The sequence below is a fragment of the Equus quagga genome, chromosome 18 (genome assembly GCF_021613505.1).
Source record: "Equus quagga isolate Etosha38 chromosome 18, UCLA_HA_Equagga_1.0, whole genome shotgun sequence".
In the NCBI taxonomy this organism is placed as follows: Eukaryota; Metazoa; Chordata; class Mammalia; order Perissodactyla; family Equidae; genus Equus; species Equus quagga.
Window position 1 is genome coordinate 26,031,708 of NC_060284.1, and position 8,144 is coordinate 26,039,851.

Here is an 8,144-nt window from a genome sequence, read left to right on the forward strand (position 1 = left end):
CATCATACCAATTTCTGCATTCAGTACAAAGTATAGCTGCCTTACAATCTGCCTGAAAAGTACTCACGAGAAAAGCATTCCTACAAGAATAAGATCCATTCTTTTCCTTTGGAATCATACCCTGAAACAAGAGTCTAAATAAGTAACCCTAAACACTAACAGTGCATTTGGGATGAGAGAAAGATGAACTTTATCTTTTTTGACAACCAATTTCTCTAAATTGCAGGTCTCCCCACCACTTTTAGTGTCCTTGAGTCTTTCTTTTTCTCCTCCTGATACCCAATAGTCTCAATTCAACCACAAGCAAAACTCTCCCTGTTGTAACTTGAATGACAAACTAAACCCGCAAAATGTTTAATGTTTGCAAGTGACAGACTCAAAAATAATCCGAGTAATCCTAATTATCACAAGACTAAAGTGTAATTAAATCCACTCACATACATAGTGTTGAAAATTAAGAAACAGTTTATCAACTTCCTTAGAAAAATCAATAATTTAAATGCACCTTAAATGACCCACAAAAGCTTTAAAATCTCAAGACAATTTAACTAGTTTTGCTAAATTTGATAACCAAAGCAATTAAAGATAACTGTGGGAGCCCCCATAACAGATTTTACTGCTTGCTGAATTTCCTAACAGATTTACAGATCTACTACTCAGTAGTAATTGTTGTAGTTAGACTTAACAAGTTGTTTTTAACAAGGACCAGTGTAAGTGGCATGTCCATTTATCCAACCACAATGCTATTACAAAATGAAAGGCACTAGCATCACTGTTTTCAGTATCTCTCTCATTTCTTATGTAATAACTGGTAGTAATGGCAGTTATTTCAAACCTTCCAAGAAGTTTATCAAGCTGTTGTGTTTTTTTTAAATTTCTGGGTCAAGACTGCTTTTTGAAAACCTCAAAATTCAAAAGCAAAATTGCTCTGAAATTACCTGAAATGTATTTTCTATCTGAATTTGTTTCACTGAAAGTCTAATTTCTTTCACTTTAAAAACTAAGTAACCATATCACCTTAAACAAAAGTTTCTTACTGTCACAGAAGTTCTATTTAATATAATAGTACCTAATTAACAAGTATTCCCAAACACACTCCTTTGTTTTACTTTTTAACCATTATTAGTTATACACAGTTACCTTCTCATCCCAGCAATGTGATCAATGAAAAGAGCAATGGGGTAGAAGTTGAGGAACAATTTTCCATTATGCCACTAACTTATCATCTCTGGCTCTTAATGTACCGTAAAAGACAGGGTGAGAATAGTTGTTCTCTGAGTAAAACAGTATGATTCAGTAACACATTTTGTCAATGTTAATACATCTCCTATTCATTAATACAAGTAGACTGTTCTCTATTAGGAGAAAAGCTAGAAGGGGGAAAATACATATCTGAAAAAAAGGAAAATGAAAGTTTTAAATAATGTTGAAAAGTTCAAATTTCTATTTGAACAGAGATCTAAAGTTCGTGATCTAAATGTGTTTAAACATCTCTTCAATCAATTTGTTAATGTGACCTGGCCAAAACAAAACAGTTGTTTCCAAATTTTGTACTTCAAATATCAGTTAATAGCTATATACAAAGTACGTAAGTGCCATATAACTTTACATTATGTTAGAAATTCGAAAACTTACACTGCCATGATTTTAACAGCAATATACACATCACTCCATTAATACCAGTCAAGCCTTCATGTTTCACCTATTGAAATTCCTAAATTATAACTCCTTCATAAAAACTAACTTCTTCTTACCAGACCTACCAACGCAGTACTGCTGCCATCAAGTTCCCTGGATACTTACACATGGCACTGAAGGCAAAGAGCAGGTCTCCTTTCTTTGAGTAACTTGAGTTGTCTATTTTTTTTGAAATGCTTTCCTTCTTGAAGGACCAGAAAAATGTAACTAAACTACTGCAGAGAAGCAATATACTATTAAGGCAAATCTAATCTATCATCCAGATGCAACAAGCCTGGCATTAGTCAGGAATGGCCAGAAGAGATGATGGTGTTTTGGCATCGCGGTTGAACTTTTTAAGTTGTATACAAAACAGGACCATCATTCAGGCCCCCGGTTGTGTTTATTATCCCCTCGTGCAGTACTTCTGAACGACCACACAAAATCTGAAGTCTAAACATAAAAGTTCTGTAACAACTAAAATTATGTCAATATGACTTAAAACAGTTCAAGAAAAGTTTTCCACTAATGGTGCTAAACCATGGATGGATCCCAACACGAGAGTCGTCTGCGGAAGTCTGGTAAGAAACCTTTAGCTCCACCACCTAAGTTTCCAATCACTGAGAAGGGTCTGGGACAACTCATCTTCAGGTTCACGGGAGAAGTGGAGCACACCTGCTTTCGTCTGGCAGAGATTAAGCTCCCAGGGACACAAAGGCCAGGGAATCAGACCTGGAGAAGCAAAAAGCTTTAGCTGGACACCCACCAAGCCCCTGGCAACCCACACACTTTGAGCGATTTACCTCTTGCTGTTACCTCCCGGGCACCTAGCGGCACGAGATCTTGCAGACCGGGGGGAGGGGCGGGCTATGCGGTCCTGGTCCCACGTTATGGGGTGTGGACAGTTAATGCCAGAGCTGGCGCTCCTGGCCCAGACCGAGCAGCCCCGACGACGGGGGTTGGTGACTGCTCTCGGACCGCCCCATTACTCAGTGCATGGCAATGGCGACCGCCAGGCTCCCCAAGCCGCCCGATCTCGGCCCCTTCCCCCGACCGCTCACTGGCTGCTCGGCTTCATGTGACTAAACAAAACCCCCAAGTCTAGTGCCCAGCTCAGCCCCTTTGTGTCCGCTACCGGATCCTCCGACGCCGCCGTGGAAAAGTGCCCCCACCTCCGCCGAGTCCCGCCCCGCGGCGGCCACCGCCGCTCACCTCAGGCTCCGCCGCCCCCCGCGGCCGCCGCGGCCGCCGCCTCCCCGAACCCGGGGCCCGGGCTCCTTGTGCAGCACCAACTCCGCCTCCTCGGCCGCCGCCGCCATCTTAGCCTGTGCGGCAAAATGCGTCCTTTTGGATGGTTGGGACCCAGCCTAGGGCGTCGCTCCCCGGGCCCCGAGCGCCGAAGGCCGGGTCCCCCAAGTTCTGTCGCCACCCTCAGTCCCGCAGCCGCCACAGCCCACACGCCCGAAACCCACTCGGGTCCCGGTGAATCCGACCAAATAACCCCTGAAACTCACAGTTTGGTGCCGTGTGCGTCAAACCGGGGCGACGTTGGGAGCGCGCGGCGTCCCCGCGTCACACGCCGCTCTGTACGCTCCTAGGCTCCAAAGGCCCCCCTCCGCTCCCCGCTTTTCGCCTCCGGCCCCGGTTCCCACGGCGCAGGCGCGCGGCTTTCCCGCCTCTACCGAGCTGCGGGCCGCGGGGGTGGCCGGCGACGAGCGCTGGGGCGGCCTCGCACCGGGGGAGCGTCTGGGCCAATTAGACAAACGGAGGCAGCGGCAACAGTGCACCACTGTTCTCGGGTGCCAGAAACCAAACAAGGTCACCTCCCCCAGAGCTGACCTAATCACTCTCAAGGAGGTTCCCGCCCCAAAGTAGGCACGCTCCAAATATGGTGGTGCCCAAACTCTGCAAGACCCAAACACTTAGACAAGCCTAGGCCCTTTAAGGTGGAACAGACCCATATTTGATTTCCACAATCACTGGCGTGCCAGAATTCCTTCTCTTTTTCTCCTGTTGAGGAAAACAGCTAAAGATCTCAAGATTGCCAGTCACAACTGTAGAGTAATGGGCAGAGGAAGGTTTTTGGATCTTAAGGGGACCAATTGTTGGGAGATGCTTGATGGCCAGGCAAAGCCTCAAATGTGGCATCTTAATTAGCCGAATGGGCTACCCTACAATGTGCCCTGGGTTTGGGCCAGTTCGATTCTGTAAGGATGCTTTATCCCTGCATTGCTGAGTGTGCCATGGGTCTCCAAATTAAAGATATATAAGAAACCCCTGAGATACTGATTAACCCTGGAAAGAATCAGTAGGTCCCGAGAGAGTTCTGGAAATCTTCCTTTTTACCATGCATCCACTGCAGGAGTCTGAGGACGGAGTCTCATAGACCACACTTTGAGAAACACTGACTAGGGGCTATTCTCTTTGCTTTTCAACTGAGCAAACAAGAAGTTGCTAACATGTTTGACATGAACCAAAAGTTCTTGAGGAATCTGCTAGTCCTCCCTTAATAAATTCTTTGGCTTTTCTGAATCTCTGTTTTCTCATTTAAGAAAAAAAAAATGTTTTCGTCAGTTTAGCAGCTATCATAAACTGTTTTCCTCCAAACCCTCAAGATGTTATTGGCATTCAGAGGAGTATACTATAATTGCATTTATTTGAAAAGAATGAGAAACATTCTCTTTCCTATAGGACGGTGACTTCGTCATCATTATCAGCAAACATAGATTCCAAACAACAGATATTTATATTTGCTGCATTAGTTAATAATAATACCTAACACTTGTGAGTGCTTACTGTGTAACAAGCCTTGGTCTAACTCATTCAATTTTATTACAACCTAACGAGGCAAACAGAGGTTAGGTAATTATCTTAACATCACAGAGCTCTTTGGGCTTTTTCAAAATGCAAATTTTCCTTCTTTATTTACACAAATGAGTAAACAAAATATAAATGTATATATATTTTCAGTCGGTTGAGGGGAGTGACCTTTGGACCATTTCATCTGCAGAATCCATTAAAATTGGACATTCTCAGTTTACTATTGAACTTACAGTACATAAAATTATTATGTACTGTGGAAATTCTCACATTGTATCGCTACAAAAGCAGTTACCAGCAACGACAAAAACTCGTCTGTTGTGAATGTACACCACTGATTGACTGATGTGAAGACATCATACTAGAAGCAAACGGAACCACTTAGGGCTCAACCGTGATCAGAAATTTCTCTCACTAATGAAGCTGTTTGTTTATACTAGAATTCAGCAACTAAACTGTAATACCATAGAAATAGTAACAGTAGTATAAGTAATAGTAAAAGTAGCAATAGTTGATGAAGCTGTTTGTAAACAAAATAGAAGTTAAAAAACTTTCTATGAGTGGGAGAGAACTTGGTAAGGGCAGAAAGCTTGAATAAGGTAATGCAAAATGAAAAAAGAATACAGGCAACTAGAAAAACCCAAGGACTAGTTAGGTGGCTCAGTGCCAAAATATTTAAAGACATTACAAAGAAATTGCAGTTGAGAATGAAAATCAAGACATGGAAAACAGTTTGACCCTGAGAGAAAATGCACAAAGCACATCTACCCACTGTAATAAACTAATGCTCTGATAAATACACCTGGTGAAGAATCTTTAAAAAGAAAAGGAAAGCAAGACCTGGCTATGGTTAATATGTTGAAATCTGACAATGTTAGCACAATATGTGAATCCATTAGTTATTCCAGTGAAGGGAATTACCCAATAAAAGATACAAAGTAAGCTGTGGTCTCAAATGACCTAATCAAAAAGAAAATGCAGCTTAATGTTGGATAAAAACAGGTAATTCTCCACATTCCAATGCATCTGAATTTCAGGCAAAAAGAAAAGATGAAATATTGATTAATCTACTATCCTAGTAATAAAGTCAAATCAAGTTTTGGATTTATCTTAGGACCTCACTAGTTCTGGACCCACCTCTGAGTACCAAAACTGTAAGGTAGTCTTATTTGTGGAACTGCAAATATTACAATATGTGTGTTAACTGGGGGGGGGCCGGAGGGGAGTGGTAGGAGGATGTTTGACATAGAGAGAGATGCAGAGGTAAACAGAGACCAAGCCTTATATTTATTTTTGTCTCGCACTAATCCCAGCACAGAACCTTACACACAGCAGATGTGCAATAAATAATTCTGTTCAAGTCAACCAACACTTAGCAATTGCTTACTTTGTGCAAGGCACTGTACTAGGCATTATCAGCAAAAAGAGGAATAAGACATTTCCTTGCATCTGTTCAATAAATAGTAGTTGAATGAATAAGAAGCTTTTATTATCCAATAAAAGAACTGACAAAAAGATACAATCAACTTTCAATTTACCTGGGAATGAGGGAGATGAGGAAACAGACAGTAAAGATTTCAGAATCGGAGTTAAAACAAAACCTTGTAAAACATTGCATAAATAGGTTTAGTATATACATATTTAGTAAAAATTATTTCTAATATTTAGGAACACCTTTAACCACTCTAATCCATCAGCATATCAGAAGTAGACCAGGAGCATATATGGCCTTGTTCACAGAACATATGTAGAAAAAGAAAACAGCAAGCCATGGAAACATAGACAAAATGTGTTTTAGGAATGAGTAGGGGAGAAGTCCAAGAAAATAGGAAATAAAGGGCTACGAGGGTGTTCAGGCAAGAGTGTAGCATCGTGGAAACCAAGGAAGTAGCGGTGACAAGCTTACTTTGTTGTTGTTAGTGCCCTGGAGTCCTAGTGACCCTGTGCCCTGTCTCTTTGCACCATCCTCTCATCTTCCAGAGCTACATCTACTGCTATTCATAGGGTTTTCATGGCCAATTATTTCAGAAATGGGTGGCCAGAGTGCCTCTTCCCAGTCTGTCTTTGTCTAGAAGCTCTGCTGAAAAACCTGTCCACCATGGGTGACCCTGCCAGTATTTGAAATAGCCACAGCATAGCTTTCAGCACCACAGCAACAGGCAGCCACCACAGTATGACTACCGGCAGACGGGTGGTGTGGTTGCACAATAGGGAAGCAAACCTGGGCCGTGGCAGTGAGAGCACCGGATCTTAACCACTAGACCACCAGGGCTGGCTAACAGCATACTACTCTAACACATAATAAGAAGTGAAACTTCACTGTGTCAAGACGCTGAGATTTGCGCCCCCGAATCTCAATGGCTTAACACAGCAAAGTTTCATTTCTTATTCACATCACACTCGCTGCAGTCGGTGGGAAGGAGAGAGGAGACCTTGGAGCAGTTATTCAAGCACTTAAGTTTCTTCTATCATATGACTTTGCCATTCCATAAAGTCTTAAAGTCTTCTAATGGATCCTCTGCAAAGAGAGAGCACACGTGGAGAATCATGAGGGCAGTAAGTTGGAATGGCCAAGCCCAGAAATGACACACATCACTTCTCACTTTCCACTAGTCAGCACTCTAGTTGTGGCAGTAAGTAAGTAAGTAAGTAAGTGGCCCCACTTAACTGCAGATGAGGCTAGGAAATGTAGTTGTACAAGATCATTGGTGACCCTGGTAAGAACAAGGTCAGTGGAGTGGCTCAGCCCGCTGCAGTGGGTTCAAGAGTAAATGAAAAGAAAAGAAGGGGAAATAGCACTGAGTCTGATCAACTATGGAAACCAGACAAGATCAAGCAACTGGACTCAAAAGGGTGAGAGGATAATCCGAGGCTATAGGTAAATGCCACTACTCAAGGATTCTTGGCAACTAACCAGCCAGCCTTCTGCTGGTAAGAAGAAAGTCCTCACTAGGCCTCCATCAAACTTCCATACACATGAAATTTGAGAAATGCCTTTATTGTTTATATTTTCCAGAGTGAAAGATTCCAGATGTTCCAAAATATTTGGTTGAGATCCATCCAAGGAAAAGGGGCATCTGTAATTTCAGCCATCCCATGTGCTTTATTAAAGAAAATGAGCATAAAATAGTAAGCCAATGTATTGCATTATATGTATTGATTTCCTTCGTAATCAATAATTGGGAGATATAATTGAACAAATGTGTTCCTTTAACTACGTGGCATTAATTAGAAATTGGACTTTGATATCTCTAGTTTAATTGTACCTGAAATTAAATGTCTTCAAAATGAACATTAAAATGTCTATCATACATCATTTACTTAAATTTTCTAAATATGTTGTAAGAAGAAAAGGAATGGTGGTGACAACCTTTAAAAATTAGATTTAGGAGGCTGACCCCGTGGCTGAGTGGTTAAAGTTCTGTGTGTTCTGCCTTGGTGACCCAGGTTCACAGGTTCAGCTCCCAGGCATGAACCTACTCCACTCATCAGCCATGCTGTGGATGCATCCCACATACAAATACAGATGTTAGCTCAAGGGGAATCTTCCTCCCAAAAAAAAAAAAAAAGATTTAGGGAACATTTAGTCCAAAATAGAAATACAGGTCTAGAAATACAATGCGATAATGTTATCTTTATTTTTCTTA

General features: G+C 41.9%; 1 protein-coding gene across 7 annotated transcripts in view; it reads right to left on the minus strand.

Annotated features, from left to right (window-relative positions):
• Positions 1 to 3,474, minus strand: part of ZNF644 (zinc finger protein 644) — a 118,161-nt gene extending 114,687 nt beyond the window's left edge. For 2 of the 7 annotated variants that reach the window (XM_046645562.1, XM_046645568.1), the window contains exons 1-2: positions 3,192 to 3,474; positions 1,804 to 2,409 (exon numbers count right to left, since the gene is read on the minus strand). The gene's annotated coding sequence lies outside the window, so the exon portion shown is untranslated. Of the gene's footprint in view, positions 1 to 1,803; positions 2,410 to 2,480; positions 2,844 to 2,889; positions 3,100 to 3,191 lie in introns of those variants that run through there. The other 5 variants (XM_046645567.1, XM_046645563.1, XM_046645564.1 and 2 more) reach the window with 4 other exon arrangements.
• Between the last annotated feature and the right edge of the window lie 4,670 nt (positions 3,475 to 8,144).